At 42.5% G+C, this 22790-nt stretch overlaps 1 protein-coding gene across 5 annotated transcripts in view; it reads left to right on the top strand.

Annotated features, from left to right (window-relative positions):
• The first annotated feature begins 21836 nt into the window (after positions 1 to 21836).
• cpdp (CPD photolyase) overlaps positions 21837 to 22790 on the top strand; it is a 34537-nt gene continuing 33583 nt past the window's right edge. For 2 of the 5 annotated variants that reach the window (XM_080185791.1, XM_080185789.1), the window contains exon 1: positions 21837 to 22002. The gene's annotated coding sequence lies outside the window, so the exon portion shown is untranslated. The remainder of the gene's footprint in view (positions 22003 to 22790) is intronic. The other 3 variants (XM_080185792.1, XM_080185788.1, XM_080185790.1) reach the window with 2 other exon arrangements.

The following is a 22790-nucleotide window of genomic DNA, read 5'->3' as shown; positions in this document are numbered from 1 at the left end:
AATAATAAACTCTTAATAAATTTACTGCTCCTAGGGGATATGCCATTTTTGAGAACATTAGGCACAATGAAGAAATTCCAAGGAATCAGCAGCCATGGAGGTTCTGCAACACAAAGGTCTTCCAGATTCTCCCATCATCTATGGATGTTATTGGCCAAAAGGAAACAACAACTAGCCCTATGAAAGCAGGAAGACCCATGAGAGGGAGACTCAGGCATCTGAAGAGACACTTCATGAAATCTCCACAAATCCAAGAACTATCGCAGTTCAGGATAAGATTCAATGACCTCTCAAGAGTGACTACTATGTTAACTCAGTAGCACTGTGAAAACTCAAACCATAAAGAATTTGGTAGTATAGAAATTTGATTAAAAGGGTCAATGCATCCTCAGATCTTATCATTGTGGGGTACATGTAGTCATTCAGGGAAAAAGTAAAATCCACCTTATTGCAAGTTCTTTAATATTGTGTTCTGTAATGTAAATTAAGGAATCATGTATAACCAGTAACAGGAATAGTGGATGGTGGTAATTTTACTGGATTAATAATCCAAGGGGGTCAGAATAATGCTCCAGAGACATGAGTTCAAATGCCACCACAGCAGCTGGCAAAATCTCATTAAACTACTTTAAAAACCCATCTAGTTCACTAATGTCCGTTAGGGTTGGAAATCTATTATCCTTATTGACCTCACCTACATCTGACTCCCTGACCCACAGCAAGGTGGCCAACTCTTAATTGCCTTCTGAATGGTCTTGCAATTCACTCAGTTGTGTCAAGCTGCTGCAGAAAATTCAAATAAAACACCCTCAGTGGACCAAGGTACCGGATACACATCCTGGAACAGGCTCCCTGCCAGCACTGTGGGTGTACCTACACCACATATACCACCAGCCTCTCAAAGGTGATATGGGTGAGAAATACATGTTGGCCTTGCCAGTTATACCATGTAAAAATCAAAAATATTGTGAAAGGAATGTGACTATGAGAGGAACAGTAATGATGAAAATCCTGAGCCTGCAAGGAGATGGAGTTCTACAAATAATGAAACAAAAGGGAGCTGTAAGAGATGACAAAGCTTTGGTGTTAGCAGGCTATGGCTCATCATAGGTAGAATCCACATCATATGTTTCTGGAGGTATTTCAATGCCATTACCTGCTCCTATTTTCTATGTATCCTCAGACTGTGGTCATTAGTCCTGGACACCCCCACCATTGGGAACATGCTTCCGGCAACTTGCTTGTTGAGTCCTGTTGGAATTTTTTGTTTTCAATGAGATCCCCCCACCCCCTCATTCTTCTAAATTCCAGCAAACATAACCCAAACTAACTCAATCTCTCCTCATACATCAGTCCTGCCATCCCAGGAATCAGTCTGGTAAACCTTCTCTGCACTCCCTCACTTCAAGAACATATGAGGGTGGCACGGTAACACAGTGATTAGCACTGCTGCTTCACAGCTCCAGGGTCCTGGGTTCGATTCCTGGCTCAGGTCACTGTCAGTGTGGAGCTTGCACATTCTCCTCGTGTCTGCGTGGGTTTCCTCCGGGTACTCCGGTTTCCTCCCACAGTCCAAAAATGTGCGGGTTATGTTTAATTGGCCATGCTAAATTGCCCCTTAGTGTCCTGGGTTGTGTAGGTTAGAGGGATTAGTTGGTAATATATGGGGATAGGGCCTGGGTGGGATTGTGGTCGGTGCAGACTCGATGGGCTGAATGGCCTCTTTCTGCACTGTAGTGTTCTATGATATTTCCTCAGATAAGGAGACCAAATCTTCACACAATATTCCAGATGTGGCCATCCATAATTACAGCAATACATCCTTGCTTCTGTACTTGAATCTTCTCGCCATGAATAAGAAGATCGTTGGAAATGTCAGAAGTAACGTTGTGAGAGCAGAAAGAGAAACCATTGCAAATGATCCTTTGGCTATGATTGAATAAATAAGAATGGAACTAAATGCTGAACAATGGTGAATGGGTGCACGGTCAATTCTCTCAAATATGTCAAAGTAAGGATAACAGAGGTGTTAGTTCATTAGATAATATTTCTTTTTCTAAAGGACAGTTAACCTTATTCCTATATTTAAAAAGGGAAATAAAACAATTCCAGGGAACTATAAACTAAGATTAATATTAGTGGTAGAAAATATAATTATAGATTTACTCAAAGTTATAAATATGCCATTAAGGGATAGCAGCATGAAATCACTTTTATGTAATTCAGCTTCAGTTTCACTTTGGCCTGGAGCAGAGCACATGCACACAGCTCTGCAGCTCTGATGTCCTCAAGCTTTCTGTCCATGCGCTTCTGTCTGTCTGTTCACATGTGCCTCGAATTAATAAATGGACCCACAAACTTTTTGCATAATCCCTCATGAGCAATTGGTGCACTTATAACACATACAACTTTCAAAGCAGTTATGGAAAAAATGAATAAGAGTAGTCAGCATGGATTCCAAAAATGAAGATTATGCTTGACCAAACTTATTGAATGCTTTTAAGAGAGAACAGATATAGTAGACCTGTGTACTGGAGCAGATGAAGTCGATTTCAAAAGATCACTAATTAAGTACCCACATTGTAGAATAGGTTTGTCGTTGTAGAATGACAATTTAATTTCAATTTCAGTGAGTACGAAATCGTACATTTCGGTATGATGAACATAGAAGCAATATTCTCCTTGGCAAATAACAGCCTAAATTTGATTGGTGTCTCTGAATCTTTAGATCCTTCAATCATTTAAAGTAGTAAAGCAAGCTTATGAGTGAAAACACAAACAAAGCACTGGTTTTAATTTCTAGAGGAATAGAATTGGAAAGCGGCTAATTGTGTTAAACGTATGAAGTGGAGATGCCAGCTTTGGACTGGGATGGACACAGTAAGAAGACCCAGGTTAAATTCAACAATTTATTCAGAATCACGAGCTTTCAGAGCACTGCTCCTTCATCAGATGAGACTCACCTGAGATTGAAGCAGTTCTCTGAAAGCTTGTGATTCTAAATAAACTATTAGACTTTAACCTTGTGCAGTGAGACTTCTTATGGTATTAAACCAGAGAACTGGATGATGTCTGAACAGAAAGGAAAGACTGAACAGGCTAGTGCATTTTCTCCAGAAAAGAGAAGGCTGAGGGAATACCTAATAGAGGCCTTTAAAATTATAAAGGGGTTTGATAAAGTAGTATAGTTTTACTTAAGGAGTATAAAACTTGAAGACTTAAAGATAAGATGGACACTAAAAATCCAATAAGTTATTCAGGAAATCCTTCTTTGCCCAGACAGCGATGGGAATATAGAATTGATTACCACATAGGGTAGATCAGTTGAATAACATTGATGCATTTAGGAGAAACTAGATGAGTACATGAGGGAGAAAGGAAGAGAAGGATATGCTGATAAAGGAAGATGATGTTGAGTGGGAGGAAGCGTATGTGGAGCATAAGCAGTTCAGAATTGGTTTCACTGAATGGCCTGTATGTGGCTTCATGCTGTGTGGAAATCTACATAAGAATCTCACTGATTTAGTTCTGCTGTTCCTGCTTGTATAGTTGCAGCTTTAATTTTGGTCAGTTTAAAGTGGTATCCTCATTTAACTACACCAAAGCTTCAAACAGAATGGCTTGTTTCAAACATGGTAGAGCATGTTGAGAGAACAGTTAATGTATCATATCTTATTTTAGGCTTTATTAATAGAGACACTGAGTACAAGAGTAAGAAGGTCATGTTGAACTTGTATGAGACACTAGTTAGGCCTCATCAGGAATACTGCATCCAGTTTTGGGAAGCATACCAAAAAACAAAGAAAATTACAGCACAATAACAGGCCCCTCGGCCTTCCAAACCTGCACCGACCATGCTGCCCGACTGAACTAAAACCCCCTACCCTTCCAGGGACCATATCCCTCTATTTCCATCCTATTCATGTATTTTTCCAGATGTCCCTTAAAAGTCACTAAAGAGCAAAGAAAATTATAAGTAAACCAACACTTCCAGGTAGCCACCAGCTTAACAGTTGAGTGTTACCTTGTTATCTGAGTGGAAAATCTGACAAAATTAATGGCTTGTGCTGCTTGCTTTGTTCCCAACTTCAGGATGGATGTCAAGGCATTGGAGAGAGAAAAGAGAAGATTATATGAACATAAGAACAAGGAGCAGGAGTAGGCCATCTGGCCCCTCGAGCCTGCTCTGCCATTCAATAAGTTCATGGTTGATCTTTTTGTGGACTCAGCTCCACTTACCTGTCGGCTCACAAAAAGAATGATTCCAGGGATGAAGGACTATAACTATGAGGATAGATTGGAGGAGTTGGGTCCGTTTTCCTTAGGGAAAAGAATGCTGGGAACAGACTTGTTAGAGGTATTCAAGATCCTGAGGGGTATGGACAAACAGTGAGAAACTGTTCCCTTTCAAGACAGCTTCAAGAATAAGAGGACACAGGGCACAGATTCAAAATAATTGGCAAAAGGAGTAGAAGTAATCTGAGAAAACATTGTTTTCACTCAGAGGGTGGTGGAGGGAAGCTTCAATGGAAGTATTCTAAAGGGAACTGGGCGCTATCTGAAAAGAAAGATTGTGCAAGGTTAAGGCACGGGAATGGGGCTAAGCAGAATGCTCTTTCAGGGAATTATTTAGATGTGCACTTGTGATGCCAAGGCACAAAAGGCTATGAGCCAAGTGCTGGAAAATGGGATTAGAACAGTTAGGTGGTTTAGTTTTCAACTAGCACAGCCTTTTTCTGTGCTGTATGCCTCTATGACTATAAGGGAGCCAGTTCCATTTGATGGGCTGAATGCCTTCTTCAGGTCTCCAAAGATTCTGCAATTCCCATTCAATTATTTGGTATGGTTTGAGGTGATGTGAATAACGTGCAGCTTGTGAAAGAACAATCTGGAATCCACTGAAATATCAGGATCATAGTGAGGTGGATAATCTTACTGATATGTTTTCCAAGAGCAAATATAACTATAAAATAATCAATGTGAATCAGCCCATCCTTTAGAAATGAAATAGACACACTGCTGAATACACAGTTAAAGTTCTCGAGGGTGCTGCTCTCAGAGGATGGGTTAATGTTGCTTAACTTGGCACTAACTGACAAAAGGTTGAAATGTTCCACAAAGTTGAATGGAAATGGATGTTAAGTGATTCAAAAGGACTAAAATGAACAGCAGAGGAAATAAAAAGGTGCACATTTACAAAGTTAAAACTTAACCAAACATCAGAGAACATAAGTACGGATTGTTCTACAAATAGACATTCAGCAAAACACAAGAACTGGCACTCTGTTGGAAAGGAAAAAAGAACAGATGAAATAAGTAAGTGCATATCCTAGAATACATATTTCACTCCTTGCTCGTATTTCTTACTGTACCTGTCAGGCCTACAGAAGTTACAGGCTTTGCTGTATTGGGTGAGGTCTTGTTCTGCATTTTGGTAGCAGGAGCTGATGTTGTAGCATTAAGTGAAGGTGAGGTTTGGTTTCTGTTCTGTTCAGTTGTTTCATTGATTGATGGGAAAATTGTATTCACTGATGTCTGCTTTTCTCCCTGCATATTTGTTCGGAGGTTTGGTGCAAAAGGTTTAATCGCTGTTTTCTGGTTTTCTTGCAGTGCTGATGGTGCTGTAGTTATCAGGAAAGCTTTATTCTCTTTACCCCTTCTTGTTTGAAATTCAGTTTGCTTTGAATGACCTGGTAATGAATGGATATCAGCCCTCTCCGCTTTTAATCTTTGCTTTGTTGTTGTGTACCCTGGCTTTTGTGAAAATGTTGACAGATGGGTTGATGAAGATGTCTCAGTATTAAACATATCAACATGTTCTATAGTCATGTTCATGTAAACAGATGCATTCGTGGTGACAGGCTCAGTCTGAACTTTTGCTGCTGTAACCCAGATCTGTAAAAGGAAACCAGTAGATGTTAATTCACACACAGACAATGACTCTGAAATGCTGCAAATTCTTGCATGGAAAGGGAGTAACCAGCAGTGTGTCACAAGGCCTCAATTACTCAGTGTATTTATTAATTACTTAACTAACATAATAGAAAGCCAAAGGCAAAATATTGCAGAAACTGGAATCTGAAACAAAAACAGAAAATGCTGGAAAAACCTCAGCAGGTCTGGCAGCATCTGTGGAGGGAGAATAGAGCCAACGTTTCAAGTCTGAATGATGCTTCTTCAGCTCTGACGAAGGGTCATCTAGGCTTGAAACACTGGCTCTATTCTCTCTCCACAGGTGCTTTCAGACATGCTGAGTTTCTCCAGCATTTTCTGTGTGATCGAAAGCCAGTTTACGTTGGTATAATCAGTAGCGTAGACAAGAGCATAAAAATATAAAGTGATACTGTGTATTTAAAACAGTGGCAAATTAGATTTAATGAGGTTTGTACAAGACCATCATTTTGGACCACAGAAGAGTAAATAAATATTTAAATGGTAAAGAAGCCAGAAATATTGGTGTTCCAAAGAGATTTAAGGACACAGATCACAAACATGTAGTGGTCAAGTACAAAGCATAATCAAAAAAGATTAATCAAATATTAACCTTTATAACTACAGGGCTAAAATACAAAGGTAGGAAAGCTTAATATAGTGGAGGCACGTAGGTCACATACCTCCCTCCTAAATAAGGGGTTAAGGCTTCCTTTTGTCTGGTAAACAAGTGTGTTTGACCAAAGAGTATTCCCTGTTTTAGAGATGGCCTATCTCCTGTGTATTAGGTTGTCTGATCTGCAGCCTGTTTTCTCTCGATCCTTTAAGCTGCAGCCTGTTGGTTTCTGTACTTGGCCAATTATCCCAGCATGCCTTTGTAAATTGTCATCTTAGGTGGCCTGTCTGAACACAGTGAGTTAACAGACCTTCCAATTAAGTCCGAATTTGAAGTCAATTATTCAATAGAAGTCACTGATATATAAAGGGGCTATATTAAGCCATGATTGTATAGCTGGACTAGGCTAGTTCTGAAATCAGAAACTTGAAAGGATAAACAAGTCAATGGAGGGAGGGAAGAAAGGACTTGGTGAAATGTTAATAGGGCTCCAGAGGTTAAGTTATAATGAAAAATTATATAAATTAGGTGTTTACTCCCTGGCACAGGAATAGTTCAAGGAAGTTGGTTTTTAGAAGACAAATTGTACCCACCTCTACTACTACCTCTGGCACTTGTCCCAGACATTCCACCCTCTGAGTGAAAAAACTACCCCTCTGGACACTTTTGTATCTCTCCCCTCTCAGCTGAAACCTATGCTCTCTAGTTTTAAGCTCCCCTACCTTCGGGAGAAGATATTGGCCATCAAGCTGATCTGTGCCCCTCATGATTTTGTAGACCTCTATAAGGTCACTCCTCAGCATCCTATGCTCCAGAGAAAGAAGTCCCAATCCATCCACCCTCTCCTTATAACTCAAACCATCAAGTCCAGGTAGCATCCTAGTAAATCTTTTCTGCACTCTTTCTAGTTTAATAATATTCTTTCAATAATAGGGTGACCTGAACTGTACACAGTATTCCAAGTGTGACCTTACCAATGTCTTGTACAACTTCAACAAGACGTCCCAACTCCTGTATTCAATGTTCTGACCAATGAAACCAAGCATGCTGAATGCCTTCTTCATCACTCTCTCCACCTGTGACTCCACTTTCAAGGAGCTATGAACATATACCCTTAGATCTCTTTGTTCTGTAACTCTCCCCAATGCCCTACCATTAATTAAGTCCTGTCCTGGTTCAATCTACCAAAATACATCACCTTGCATTTATCTAAATTAAACTCCATCTGCCATTCATCAGCCCACCGGTCCAATTGATCAAGATCCTGTTGCAATCGGAGATAATTTTCTTCACTATCCACCACGCCACCAATCTTGGTACCATCTGCACACTTACTAACCATGCCACCTGTATTCTCATCCAAATCATTAATATGAATGACAAATAACAGTGGACCCATCACTGATCCCTGTGGCACACCTCTGGTCACAAGCCTCCAGTTTGAAAAACAACTCTCTACAACCACCACAAGAACCCAATTTTGTTTCCATTTAGATACCTCACCCTGGATCCCGTGAGATTTAACCTTATGCAACAATCTACCGAGCGGTACCTTGTCAAAAGGCCTTGCTAAAGTCCATGTAGACAATATCAACTGCACTACCCTCATCTATCTTCTTGGTTACTCCTTCAAAAAACTCAATCAAATTTGTGAGACATGATTTTCCACTCACAAAGCCATGCTGACTGTCCCCAATCAGTTCTTGCCTCCCTAAATGCCTGTAAATCCTGTCTCTCAAAATACCTTCCAACAGCTTACCCACCACAAACATGAGACCCACTGGCCTGTAGTTCCCAGCTTTTCCCTGCAGCTCTTTTTAAACAAAGGTACAACATTTGCCACCCTCCAATCTCCAAGGCACCTTACCTGATTATTGATGATTCAAATATCTTGGGTAGGGAACCCACAATTTCCTCCCTTGTCTCCCACAATGTCCTGGGATACACTACATCAGGTCCCGGGGATTTATCTACCTTAATGCGCTTTAAAACTTCCAGCACCTCTTTCTCTGTAATATGTACACTCCTCAAGACATCACTATTTATTTCCCCAAGTTCCCTAACATCCACGCTTTTCTCAACAGTAAATACGGATAAGAAATATTCATTTAGGATCTCACCCATTTCTTGTGGATCTGCATATAGATGACTTGTTGATCCTTAAGAGGCTCTCCTCTCTCCCTTTTTACTCTTTTGTCCTTTATGTATATATAGAAGCTCTTTGAATTCTCCTTTGCCTTATCAGCCAAAACAATCTTGTGTCCCATTTTTGACCTCCTGATTTCTCCCTCCTACAGCTCCTATACTCTTCAAAGGATTCACTTGATCCCATGTCATGTGCCTCCTTCTTCTTCTTGTCCAGGGCCTCCATATCTTGAGTCATCCAGGGTTCCCGACTTCTACCAGCCTTGCCCTTCACTCTAAGACGAATGTGCTTCCCCTGAACCCTGGTTAACTGACTTTTGAAAGCCTGCCACTTACCTTCGCTTTCCCTTTGTCTTCTCACAGACGTCCCTTTGCCTTCCCACAGACTCCCCCAATTAGCTTTTGAAAGTTCGTGCCTGATACCATCAAAATTGGCCTTGCCCCAGTTTAGAATTTTGGGCCAGACCTATCATTCTCCATAGTTATCTTAAAACTGATAGAATCATGGTCACTGGTCCCAAAGTGATCCCTCACTAACACTTCTGTCACTTGCCCTTCCTTATTTCCCAAGAGGAGGTCAAGTTTTGCCCCCTCTCTAGTCAGGCCATCCATATACTAAATGAGAAACTGCTCATGAATACACTCAACAAATTTCTCTCCATCCAACTCTCTAATACTATGGCTGTCCCAGTCAATGTTGGGAAAGTCAAAATCTTCAACTATTACCACCCTATTTTTCTTGGAGTCATCTGTAATCTTCTTACATATATGCTCCTCAATTTCCCACTGACTATCTGGGGGCCAATAGTACAACCTTATCAAATGGATTTCCCCCTTCTTATTTCCCAGTTCTACCCATATAGACTCAGTGGCCAAATCCTCAGATATATCCCCTCTCAATACGGTCGTGATGATTTCCCTAATCAAAAGTGCAACTCCCCCTCCTCTCTTATCTTCTGTTCCATCTTTCCTACAGCATCTGTCCCCTGGAACATTGAGCTGCCAGTCCTATCCCTCCCTTAGCCATGTTCCGTCATTGCTATAATATCCCAGTCCCACATACCTATCCATGCCCTGAGTTCATCTGCCTTGCCTGTCAGACCTCTTGCATTGAAATAAATGCAGTTTAATCTGGACTTCCTTTGCTCTCTGTCTTGCTTTTGCCTGATCTGTCTGGTACTAGGATTACTGACACTGCCTTTACTGCTTAATGTGCTCTCTTTAACTTCAGTGCTGTCCTCAAACTTCCCTCTACTGCTTTGGGTCCTACCCTTCTGCCAAACTAGTTTAAATGCTCTCCAGTGGCTTCTTTTACATTACTCCCATATCAACAATTCTTGTTTGTTTATATTCATATCTTCACGCTCTTTCCATTGGAGAAATGGAATTGAATTGATTCATTATTAATTGATTTAAATTGATTTGTAAGCTGACTAAAAACCTAATAGTTTCCTTCCCTGGTTATCATCAGGTGCTGGGGTGGCATTTGAAACTGGAGGTTTCTAGATCAAAGGCAAGTGCATTACTAATACAGCAGCTAGACCATCACCAAGAGGACGCAACCCTGTCCTTCCACAAACAGACCCCAAAGGGTGTTCTCCCCAGCACTGAATATGCCATGGTCCCTCCCATGTAATTCTCCAGCCCCATGCGGCCCCAGCACAATCTAAGCATGAGTGCACGGGACTGGAGAATCACCCCCACAAGTGCTGAAACACTAATTCAAACATTTGAATTATTCCAAGGATTCAGGTGACTCGGATGTCTTCAGCCCAACAATTTTCATCTGCTTTATGAATGATGTTCCCTCTATCATGTGGTCAGGAATGGGGATGTTTGCAGACAGTTGCACAGTGTTCAATACCATTCATGACTCCTCAGATGCTGGAGTAGTCTGTGCCTCCAGCAGTAAGACCCAGACAACATTCAGACTTGGGCTTATAACTGGCAAATAACATTAACATCGCACAAGTGCCAGGCCATGCCAATCACCAACATAGGGAATCTAATCATCTCCCTCTAACCTTAAATGACACTGGCCAGAATTCTCCAATGTCAGACACCCCACCAGCACTGCCAGCAAGAACTGAGAATTAGGCACTCAGCCAAATCTCCATCACTGCAGTGGAAAGAATCCCAGCCGCAGGTGAGGTCAGAGAATTCTGGCCATTACCATCCTTTACCATCAACATTCTGGGGGTTGCCACTGGCCAGAAACATAACTGGATCAGGCATGTAAATATTGTGGCTACAAGAACAGGTCAGAGTTGAGGAATCATGCAGCCAGTAACTCACTGTCAGAATCCCCAAAGCCTGTTCACGTTAACAAGACACAAGGCAGGAATGTGATGGAATACTCTCCATTTGCCTAGATGAATACAACTCCAAACATACTCAAGGAAATTAACACCATCCAAGACAATGCGCCCACCTCATTGACAGCCTATCCAATATCTTAAATATTTACTCCCTTTGCTATCAGCACACAATGGCACTGCAATACAAGAAATAATACAGGAACCCTCAACACTCCTCCGATAGCGCCTTCCAATCGCATGTGGCAAAATCTTCTGGCTGTTCATGCCAGCAGGATCTTCCAGTCCCACTGAAGGCCCACTCCCACCACAGATTTCCCGAAGATGTGGAGCAGAATCAATGGAAAAACCCCATTGACAGCAGCAGGACCAGAGGATCCCCACTGGCCAACAGCAAGTGCCCCCTGTGGACCAGAAACGTGCGACAGGTATGTGGAAAATCCCCCCTCCATGATCTCTATCTCCTAGAAGGGCAAGGGCAGGCTTGGGGGCAGTAAGTTGCCTCAAGCCACGAATCATCCTAACTTGGAACTACATCACCACTCCTTCAGTGTTTCTGGATCTAAATCCTGAAACGTACTTCCAAATTGCACTCTGATTGGGCCTATGCCACTTGGATTGCCACCTTTTGAAAGACAATTAATAATGGGTGTAAGGGTAGGCATTGCCACCAACAACAATATTCCCTGAAAGAATTTAAGAAGTGAAAGAACCAACAATAAACTATTGAAAGTATTTCATGGGAGCTTAACTTTAAGCCCACTTGCAAAACATATTAAAGAAAAATTAACATAAACTTGTACAATGTTTAGTATGTAAAGCATTAATGAAAGCAAAAACAGTTAAGTATTTCAACTGAACAAAAATGAGCAATCTTACCAGGAATTGCAAGGTAAGCACACAGAAATGTTTAGGATATGTCGCCATTGTATTTTACAGCATAAGGTGGTCTTCCTAAAGAAGTGTTTCCAAAACTATTGCTGTTACAGACAGAACAGTTAAGCGATGGTCGAGTAAATGCAGCATTGAATGTTGTCTTTCAAACGCCAGGTAAGTATGTTTTTATTATGCTCTTTTAATAGATATTGACTTATGCTCCATAACTTGATTTATTCAAATTTCCAAACGGACTTTCTCCTGTAATATATTCATTTAATCTGGTTAAAAATTAGCTTATACAAAGTATTTGTGCAATTTTAGATTTGTTTGCAACTGATAAGTCTTCATGTCAAAGCGTTTATCAAAGTTTCATTTTCTATTCATTTTGAAAGTTCAATAGTATTCAGTAACATTGGAAATATAGGCTGGAATTCCCTTAGGATTCTCCAGTCTCCCTGCTATGACTGGAGATTTGGCTGTGCGCCTTCTTCTCTGTCCTCGCTGACTACAGCGGCAGGATGAGTGGGACCGGGGGAATTCCGGCCATCATTATACTGGCTGGGATTCTCCAGTCTGGCATGTCCTGCCCCAGCTGCCAATGAGAACAGAGAATTTTGAACAGCGGAAATGGCAAATTCTACAGGTGAGAATCTGGCCCGCTGTGTTGGCAGCAGTCTCAGTATATATGGACAACCTTTGGAATTCTTCCAGAGGGTTGTGGATGCAGCAACATTGAATATATCCAAAACTAACAGACAGATCTTTGGTGTCTCAGGGAGGAAGTGAGAAAGTAGAGTTGAAGATGACGATCACCATGATCATATTGAAAGGCAGAGCAGGCTCAGCAGACTATATGGTCTTCTCCTGATCCTATTTCTTAGGTTCTTATCTCTTGTATATCATTGATATAAACTAGATGGACTAACTCCTGTGTTGACAGCAGTAGTCAAAAATGGCTAAACTCATAACGGGGCAATTTTCCAGCTGTGTTTTTCCTGGTGCAGATTACACTGCGGCCACGAGGGGTCAGAGAATTGTGGGGGAGGTAAATAGTGCTTCTAGCACTAGTGGGATACCCCTTTGGGATTCTCCCAGCCCCCACACCTGAAAGTAATCTGGTTTCTGCCCAGTGAGGTGGGAGCCAGATTAGCAGATTTAAGTATTCATTGAAGTTTCTTGCCCCATACGACATATTAGCAGACAGTAAGGGGGAGTGTGGGAAGATGGGTGGGGGCATGCACAAGCTACAAGTCCTTATCCCCTTTGGGGAGAAGGGCTTGGTTATCATGATGTCCAAGGCTTGGCTCACACTTCACTTTTCACAGTAACTTCATCGCAGTATCAATGTAATCTACTTGTGACACCAATAAACTTTAAAGCTTAAGGTATCCATGGCTGAGACACAGGACAGCAGGGCCCATTGCAACGATGTACCAGAGCTTAGCCCAGTCACACCAGACCATGGCTGATGGTATTGCCAGCAAAACTCAGGCACTGGCGGGCCTTCAGGACTGGCATCACCAGATGGTAATGCAGCTTCTGGAACCCACTGCAACTGTCCCTCCATCCCATGGGGTGACCAGGGGCCATCAAACACTCCAAGGAGCCTCTGACAAGGGACACTTTGGCAGTCTCCAGCCCTTCCAAACATCCCCTTCACTCCTCCTGACATCAGCCCTCTCCTGTGACACCTGTAGGTCAGCGAGGCCCCTCCAGGTCCAGGCTCTCCAGAGGATGCCTACTCTGACATCACAGGCCAGAGGGCACAGGAGGCAGCAAGGTGGGCATTAGATAGTGATGTTTGTAAAATAGCAGAATTAACAGCATTATGGTCCCTCAGGAGTGATAAATTTTCCATAATGATGCGTGTTAACCATGAAGTGTAAGATAACCATGCAAAAACATTCAGAGGCAGCTTCTGAAGAGATTTCTTTCTTCTTATAGTTGGCATGCCCTTGCCCAGACGCACCAAACAGTTTAATTTTGTCAATTTGTTTCTCTCTTTGGTTTGATCGATACCACTGAAGCAAAGAAGAAATCTATCAAAATAGGAACACTAGAAAAGTGTTTCAATAAATTCGCGTTTAAGTTTGAAGTTTATTTATTAGTGTCACAAATAGGTTTACGTTAACACTGCAATAAAGTTACTGTGAAAATCCCCTTGTTGCCACACTCCGGCACCTGCTCGGGTAGACCGAGGGAGAATTTAGCATAACGAATGCATCTGACCAGCATGTCTTCCAGACTGCGGGAGAAAACCAGAGGAAAACCATGCATACATGGGGAAAATGTACAGATTCCATATAGTGACCCAAGCTAGGAATCGAACCCAGATCCCTGTGTGTGTGTGAGGCAGCAGCTCTAACCATCATGTCACAGCGCTACTGTTTACAATGGGTGATACTGATCCATCCAGTACGGCACTGGAAACCCATGCAGACACGTTTCCAGTAAATCATCTTCAACATCACTTGGTCATATTTAGAGAAAACTCTTTATCCTAATCTCTCCACTGTGTTCAGGTTGCTCGTGATGGCGCCTGTGCTAGTAGTATCAGGCAAACATTGAAAAAGAACCATTTAATTTGACTGAATGCCAAGACAGTCGTCTAACTGGTCTAAAACAGATCTCCACTGAACTTCAGATTTGTCAAAGACTTGGCTACTCAGATATTGTAAAAGATTGTAATCTATAATAGGTTTTTTGGAAATTGTAATACTGCTTAAATTCTGAATTAGCTAAAGGGTTTAAACTTCTACGATTGCTCAGTGTGGTCTTATCATGCATTGGGTAACATCTCTATGTCTAGTCCAGAATCTCCTGGTTCAAGTCCCATTCCAGAACCATGGAAAGTGTGTCCATAATGTGGTCAAACTTGTTGAGTACCAACTTGTAAGCTTGTGGCAAGAGCAAAACAGATTCCTGGTGAGCTACATGATGGAAAGAAATTGGAGCTTCTACTATCGTTATCCCTAGCTCTAAGCTACAACATGCATGTTTAAGTGTATGTTGACTATGGCAACTCTAATTCTTTGGGAGGACTAATTGCCTGGAGGGCTGGCGTAGACTGGTGCCAGCAGCATGGGGTTTGATGTTCCGGCTGAGGTGGACTCAGGACGTGCCTCTTGCCCTATCTGTGGTGGAGCTTGCAGTGCTGTGGGTCAGTTCTGCTCAGGCAGAAAACTCAAAAAGAGGTTTTTGTTTTATTCTTTCGCGTGACAGGGGCATCATTGGCTCAGCCAGAATTTGTCTCATGAATTGCTCAGTGTTATCCTTTTGCTTATCATTTTGGCACCAATTTTTACAATGCCTAATTTGACAGATGTCTGAGCGAGATTTAACACAACTCAGTGTAGATTCTATTCTGTAGATAATCATTGACAAGCAAAATAAATGGATCACAAACTGCATTTTGCACAGAATCCAAAGGTGTGTTCATAACATTCCAGATATTCCTCGCCAACCTCAAATAATACTAACCATGATGCCAGCAAATTAGCTGACAACAGTTCAGGGCTTTTGCAGGTCTGGGCCTCCAGATTCTTTCTCAAAAAATATACTTTATTCATAAAATTTGTAAAGTGACATCACATAGTTCAAATGTGAAGTTTTACAAAATAGTTCAATTTCTTTCAACACAGTACATGGCATTCTGTAGGCCCTCACTGGATTTACAATGACAGATTGTAGTCATGATTTACATTTCTATTTCATGTCAAACAGATCTTCCTTTGTCCTTGTTCCACACACGGATATGAGGCAAATGTGGGCAACTGGGACGAGCTTCATGATAAAAACTGGGCGGCATGGACAAGTTGGGCCAAAGGGTCTATCTCCATGCTGTAAACCTCTGTGACTCTATAAAACCTATTACACCTCTAACTTTTCCAAGTTTTGATGAAAGGTGATTATTCTGAAAGTTTCTCCCTTCACAGATGCTGCCTCACCTGCTGAGTATTTCCAGCATTTTCTGTTTTTATTTCATTATTTATACAGAGAAAGTAGGAAAGAACTCGAACAGGGAGTTAGAAGGCCAAATAGGGGTCATGGAATGTCCTTGGCAGACAGGATTAAGGAGAATCCTAAGGCATTTTATTCATACGTTAGGAACAAGAGAGTTGTTAGGGAAAAAAATCGGACCTCTCAGGGACGAAGGAGGGGAATTATGCTTAGAGCCCAAGGAAGTAGGTGAGATCCTAAATTAATACTTTGCATCAGTATTCACAAAGGAGAGGGACATGTTGACTGGGAGTCTCTCAGAGGGATGTGTTGACCCGTTAGAGAAAACCTCAATTACAGGGGAGGAAGTGTTAGGTTTTCTAGGGAACATTAAGACAGACAAATCCCCAGGGCTTGATGGCATCCAGCCTAGACTGCTCAGGGAGACAAGAGATGAAATTCCTGGGCCTCTAACACAAATCTTTGTCTCTTCACTGAACACAGGTGAGGACCCAGAGGATTGGAAGACAGCAAATGTGGTCCTGTTATTTAAGAAGGGTAGCAAGGATAACTCGGGTAATTATAGGCTGGTGACCTTGACGTCCGTGGTAAGGAAATTGTTGGAGAGGATTCATAGAGATAGGATGTATGCACATTTAGAATGGAATAATCTCATTAGCGATAGGCAGCATGGTTTTGTAAGAGGGAGGTCACGCCTCACAAATTTGGTTGAGTTTTTTGAGGAGGTGACAAAAACAATTGACGAGGAAAGGGCCCTGGATGTCGTCTATATGGATTTTAGTAAAGCTTTTGACAAAGTCCCTCATCGCAGGTTGGTGCAAAAGGTTAAATCTCACCGGATAAAAGGAGAGGTGGCGGTGGCTAGATGGATGGAGAACTGGCTTGGCCATAGAAGACAGAGGGTAGCAGTGGAAGGATCTTTTTCTGGCTGAAGGTCTGTGACTAGTGGTGTTCCGTAGAGCTCTGTACTGGGACCTCTGCTATTTGTGATATATATAAATAATTATAAGAAGGTGTAACTGGTGTGATCAGTAAGTTTGCGGATGACACAAAGATGGCTGGACTTGCGGATAGTGATGAACATTGTCAGAGAATACAGCAGGACATAGAAAGGCTGGAAAACTGGACAGAGAAATGGCAGATGGAATTTAATCCAGATAAATGCGAAGTGATGCATTTTGGTAGAACTAATGTAGGGGGAGCTATACAATAAATGGCAGAACCATCAGGAGTATAGACGCATAGAGGGACCTGGATGTGCAGGTCCACAGACCCTTAAAGGTGGCAACGCAGGTGGAGAAGGTGGTGAAGAAGGCATATGGCATGCTTGCCTTTATAGGACAGGGCATAGAGTATAAAAGTTGGCATATGACGTTGCAGCTATATAGAACGTTGGTTAGGCCACATTTGGAATACTACGTCCAGTTCTGGTCATCACACCACCAGAAGGATGTGGAGGCTTTGTACAGAGTACAGAAAAGGTTTACCAGAATGTTGCCTGATGTAGAGGGTCTTAGCTATGAGGAGAGATTGGGTAAACTGGGGTTGTTCTCCCTGGAAAGACGGAGGATGAGGGGCGACCTAACAGAGGTGTATAAAATTATGAAGGGCATAGATAGGGTGAACAGTGGGAAACTTTTTCCCAGGTCAGAGGTGATGAACACAAGGAGTCACAGGTTCAAGGTGAGGGGGGCAAGGTTTAACACAGATGTCAGAGGGACGTATTTTACACAGAGGGTGGTGGGGGCCTGGAATGCACTGCCAAGCAAGGTGGTAGAGGACACTCTGGGATAGTTTAAGACTTATCTGGATAGCCACATGAACGGACTGGGAATGGAGGGATACACACGAATAGTCTAATTGGAAACATGAGCGGCGCAGACTTGGAGGGCCGAAGGGCCTGTTTCCTGTGCTGTATTGTTCTTGGTTCTTTGTAATTCCAGCATTTGGAGTATTGTGCTTTTTGATCACCATTTTATCCCTGTTGTGATTATCTTCTGGGTAAGGATGATTGACAGGTCAATCAAGATGGGAAATTGTATTTGGCCCTTTACTGATTAAATGTTATATCAGTCCAAAAGGTGTAAAGGAGACAAAATCATCAAATGCTACACATCAGCAGAAATCTAGAAAAATGTGAAAACAGAAAGCTAGCTATGTGGGAACATGGAGAGAAAACAGCTCCCAGAGGATTGTGATGGTGAGTAGTATCTTGAATCCGAGACAAAACATTTGGGTTTCTAAACCACTGTTTTCACTGGTCAAAATTGGAATATGACTCCCTTTGCTCGGAACAGAGCACTGGAAGCCAATTGTTTGAAAGTTTCATGTGGCTTGGATGGGCACAGACGACTCAACGACATCTTTTGTAATTGGTTGTACAAATCATTGGTTTAAATCAGCCTCACGGGCTCTTCTGTGAGGCGCAAGTATGAGAAGACAGCCCCTTACGATCAAATGGTGGAGATCAGCAGAAATCTAGAAAAATGTGCAAACAAAAAGCCCGCTTTATGGAAACAGGGAGTTAAGATAGCTCCCAGAAGATTGTGAGAAGGAATGGCGTTTTGAATCCCAGACAAGGCCACAATGTTTTCATTGCTTGACATTAGAATGTGACTCCCTATACTCGGGGCAAAGCATCAAAAGCCAATTGTTTGAGAGTTTCACGTGGCTTGGGTAAACATTGATGGCTAAATTACATCTTTTGTAATTGATCACACAAATGAAAGCTAGGCAACAATTGGTTCACATCAGTCTCTGTGAAACAAAGCACCCTTAGTGTTTCCTCCAGGTGCTGTTCAACATGGCGGAACACTAATTTATCAGCTGGGGCCAGGAGGTTTCCTTGACCACTATTGACCAGATGTCATGAGACCTCACAGAGTTCACAGTCAGTGTTGTAGACACTCAGGGCATCTCCTGCCCAACTGCACACCACTGTGCCACCATCTCTGCCAGGCCTATCCTGCCAGTGGGACAGGACATACCCAGGGATGCTGTTGTCTGGGACGCTGTTGTCTGGGACAGCAAACTCAGCTGCAACGAATGCCTGTCTGCAGTAAAAATGTAATGCTTCATGTTGGCCAAAAATGCCTTTCTCTTGAAGAAAGATCTATTTCTCCATGTATCTGTAAATGGAATTCAATATTATATATGCTGATTTCAAAAATAGTTTGTGGATAAAGAGTAAACATTTTAGGACTGAGGTGAGGAGAAATTTCTTCACCCATAGAGTGGTGAATGTGTGGAATTCACTACCATGGAAAGTGGTTGAAGTGAGAATGTTGTGTGAATAGGGCAGCACGGTGGCATAGTGGTTTGCACTGCTGCCTCACAGCGCCAGGGACCCGGGTTCAAATCTCCGCTTCGAGTCACTGTCTACTTGGAGTTTGCAGGCTCTCCCTGTGTCTATGTGGGTTTCCTCCAGGTGCTTTGGTTTCCTCCCACATCCCAAAGATGTGCGGGTTAGGTTGATTGGCTATGCTAAATTGACCCTAGTGTCAAGGGGATTAGCAAGGTAAATGTATGGAGTTACGAGAATAGGGCCTGGGTGGGATTGTGGTCCGTGCAGACTGGATGGGCTGAATGGCCTCCTTCTGCACTGTAGAAATTCTATGAATTTAAGAAAAATAAATCAGATATAGCTCTTGGGACTAAAGAGGTCAAGGGGAGTTGAGGGGGTTGAGCTATGAGGAGAGGCTGAATAAACTAGGCTTGTACTCGTTAGAGTTTAGAAGAATGAGGGGAGATCTCATTGAGACATATAAGATGATGAATGGGATGGATAGGATAGAGGTGGAGAGACTCTTCCCACTCAAAAAAGACAGTAGGACTAGGGGGCACAGCCTCAAGATAAAAGGGGGGCGGTTTAGAATGGAATTGAGGAGGAACTTCTTCACTCAAAGGGTGGTGAATCTCTGGAATTCTCTGCCCGTTGAAGTGGTGGAGGCTGCCTCGCTAAATATTTTTAAGAAGCGGGTTGATGGGTTCTTGATAAGAGAGGGGATTAAGGGTTATGGGGAGAGGGCGGGAAAGTGGAACTGAGCCACGACAGATCAGCCATGATCTTATTGAATGGCGGGGCAGGCTCGAAGGGCTAGATGGCCTACTCCTGCTCCTATTTCTTATGTTCTTATGATATGGGGAGAAGGTGGAATCAGGATATTCAATTGATGATCAGCCATGATCAAAATGAATGGTGAAGTAAGTTCAAATGGCCTACTCCTGCTTCTATTTTCTATGTTTTATGTTTCTAACCATGCATCCAGTCTGACCAGATGATTATAATGGTAGATTTAGAATAGGAAAGATGGGAGGCTTGAGTTTGGACTGGAAGGGCCAAATGGGCAGTTTATGTTTTGTATATGCTATGTAATCCCATCTGACTCAGCATGACAGCAGCTACCTTTGTTTCAGACTTATTCAAAAAAACTGACAAGATCCACCTTGGAGATCCATGTTAAGATTCAATCCAGAGAGAGGAAGATCCCTGATAGAGGTTTATAAAATGTTGAGAGGAATAGATAGGGTGGATTCTCAGAGGCTATTTCCCCGGGTTGAAATGGTCACTACGAGAGGACACAGGTTTAAGGTGCGGGGAGGAAAGTACAGAAGTGATGTTAGGGGTAAGTTTTTCACTCAGAGGGTGGTGAGTGAATGGAATCAGCTGCCGTCAGTGGTGGTGGAGGCGAACTCGCTGGGGTCTTTTAAAAGACTTCTGGATGAGTATATGGGGTTTTATGGGATTGGGGGTTATAGATAGGTGTTGATGTGATCGGCGCAACTCGTGGGCCGAAGGGCCTGTTTGTGCTGTAGTGTTCTATGTTCTATCCCAAACAGCAAATGGTCTGCTGTATTGGATAGCTAAAAACACCACTGCTGTTGACGAAAACAATCTTCCCTCCTTGTAAACCCTGATTCAACCTACCAGGCTCAGCAGTTGAAGCAACCACCGGCAATTCAACAGTGGAAATCACCACAACTGCAGAGTCAACCATACAACATCTGGACCTTCGGATCAATTTCAAAACATATCAGGTCTACAGAAATATGGAATAAACTGGATTTAAACTTATAAATACTGTTTTATCTTCATTGTTAACTAACCTTTGTGTGTGCAAATGTTAGAAACTTATACTTAGGTAACTCCAAGAGCCATAACAGTGAAATAAACTAACCTCTCCTTTTTAAAGTTGTGATGTGGAGATGCAGCATTGGACTGGAGTGGACAGAGTACAAAGTCTCACAACACCAAGTTAAATTCCAACAGGTCTATTTGGATTCATGAGCTTTTGGAGCACTGCTCCTTCTTCAGGTGAGTGGATAAGTTAAAAGGCTTTTCTTTTTCAAATAGACTTTCTGGCTACAGAGGTAAGAAAGTACACGCACACACATACAACTAGATAGCTCATGGATAACTTTAGGAAAACATCCTTTAAACTTAAAATATGACAGTGGATATAAAGCTGTTTTACAAACTGCACTGGCTAAGAATAAAGTGTAATTTGCACTGAAGGCACAGACTTTGTTAAAGGGTAGCTGAAGTTTCTTCAAGTGCTGCTGCACTAACCAGCTGTTTCTCAGCAAGGACAGGGAAAGCGCTGTGGGCCGGTATTTCCGGCCTCGCCCGAGGTTCTCCGCTCCCGCTGCAGGGGACGGAGATTTGGCTGAGCGCCAGATTCTCCGCTCTCGCTGGCGGGGACTGGGGCGTGACGGGCCGGAGTTTTGTCCACGAACTGAGCCTTTTGTGGGGGAGAAGCAGCCCCCAGTGCGAAGGGCTGGAGAACGCTTGGCGTGTCTGAGGAACGGAAATGGACTGACTGGCCTTCCTCCGTCATCGTTATTTTGGCATGCTGCTTTTATCCCTTAAACCATTGAGCCATTTATCAATTAAAATATTTGGTTAATTTCATTAGCAGCAATCCGCACGCCTGCTTTAAGATCAAAATACGGATCTCTTAGTTTAAAAGTTACACAACAGCTGCAGCAACTTCCTTCCGCTGAGGGGCTGGCGATCATGCTCAGTGGCATTCAGAAAGTTACATAAGGTTTCAAAGCTGATTGTTGTGTAAGAGCAACTTTGAACAAAGAGACTGCAACAGGGCAGGCAGTGCACGTGAACCTGGGCAGGTAAGAAACAGGGACGGCCAGCCAAAGGTGAGGAGCTTGTTTATTCTGCTTTAGATAATGATTATCTTGACCAAACCTAAGAATCGGAGATAAGAGATTACCAACAGCAGCTCAGTAAAGCAAAATCCAATAGCAATTCGGAGAAGGTCTGCTGCCTCAGCGCCAATTCCCGTCTTGGGTCACTGTCTATGTGGAGTCTGTCCTTTCACTCTGTGTCTACTTGGATTTCTTCCAGGTGCTTGGTTTCGTCCTGCAGTCTAAAAGACGTGCTGGCTAGGTGCATTGGCCAAGATAAATTCTCCCTGGGTGTACCTGAACAGGCGCCAGAGTTTCGCGACTAACATATTTTCACAATAACTTCATTGCAGTTTTAGTGCAAGTTTACTTGTGACTGACGAATTAAACTTTAAAAACTTTAATAGTTTGCTTTGGTTGGAAAAGCCTGATTTTTAGCAATGTTTTTCATGACCAGCAAGAATGCAGCAGGTTATGGAGTTTCTTTTAGGACAAAAATCATAATAGATAGTTGAAATAGGTGTTTACCTAGACTAGGTGTGTAATTCCTTGAGTAGAGGAGACCAGGTCTGAGGTATTTAAGACATTTGGAATTAAGAACATTAGAAATAGGAGCAGGAGTAGGCCATCTAGCCCTTCGAGCCTGCCCCGCCATTCAGTAAGATCATGGCTGATCTGTCGTGGCTCAGTTCCACTTTCCCGCCCTCTCCCTATAACCCTTAATCCCCTCGCTTATCAAAAACCCATCAACCTGCGTCTTAAAAATATTTAGCTAGGCAGCCTCCACCACTTCAACAGGC

Source organism: Carcharhinus amblyrhynchos, chromosome 3 (assembly GCF_965287045.1).
Source record: "Carcharhinus amblyrhynchos chromosome 3, sCarAmb.v2.hapA, whole genome shotgun sequence".
NCBI classification, from domain to species: Eukaryota; Metazoa; Chordata; class Chondrichthyes; order Carcharhiniformes; family Carcharhinidae; genus Carcharhinus; species Carcharhinus amblyrhynchos.
This window is presented reverse-complemented; position numbering and strand designations above follow the sequence as displayed.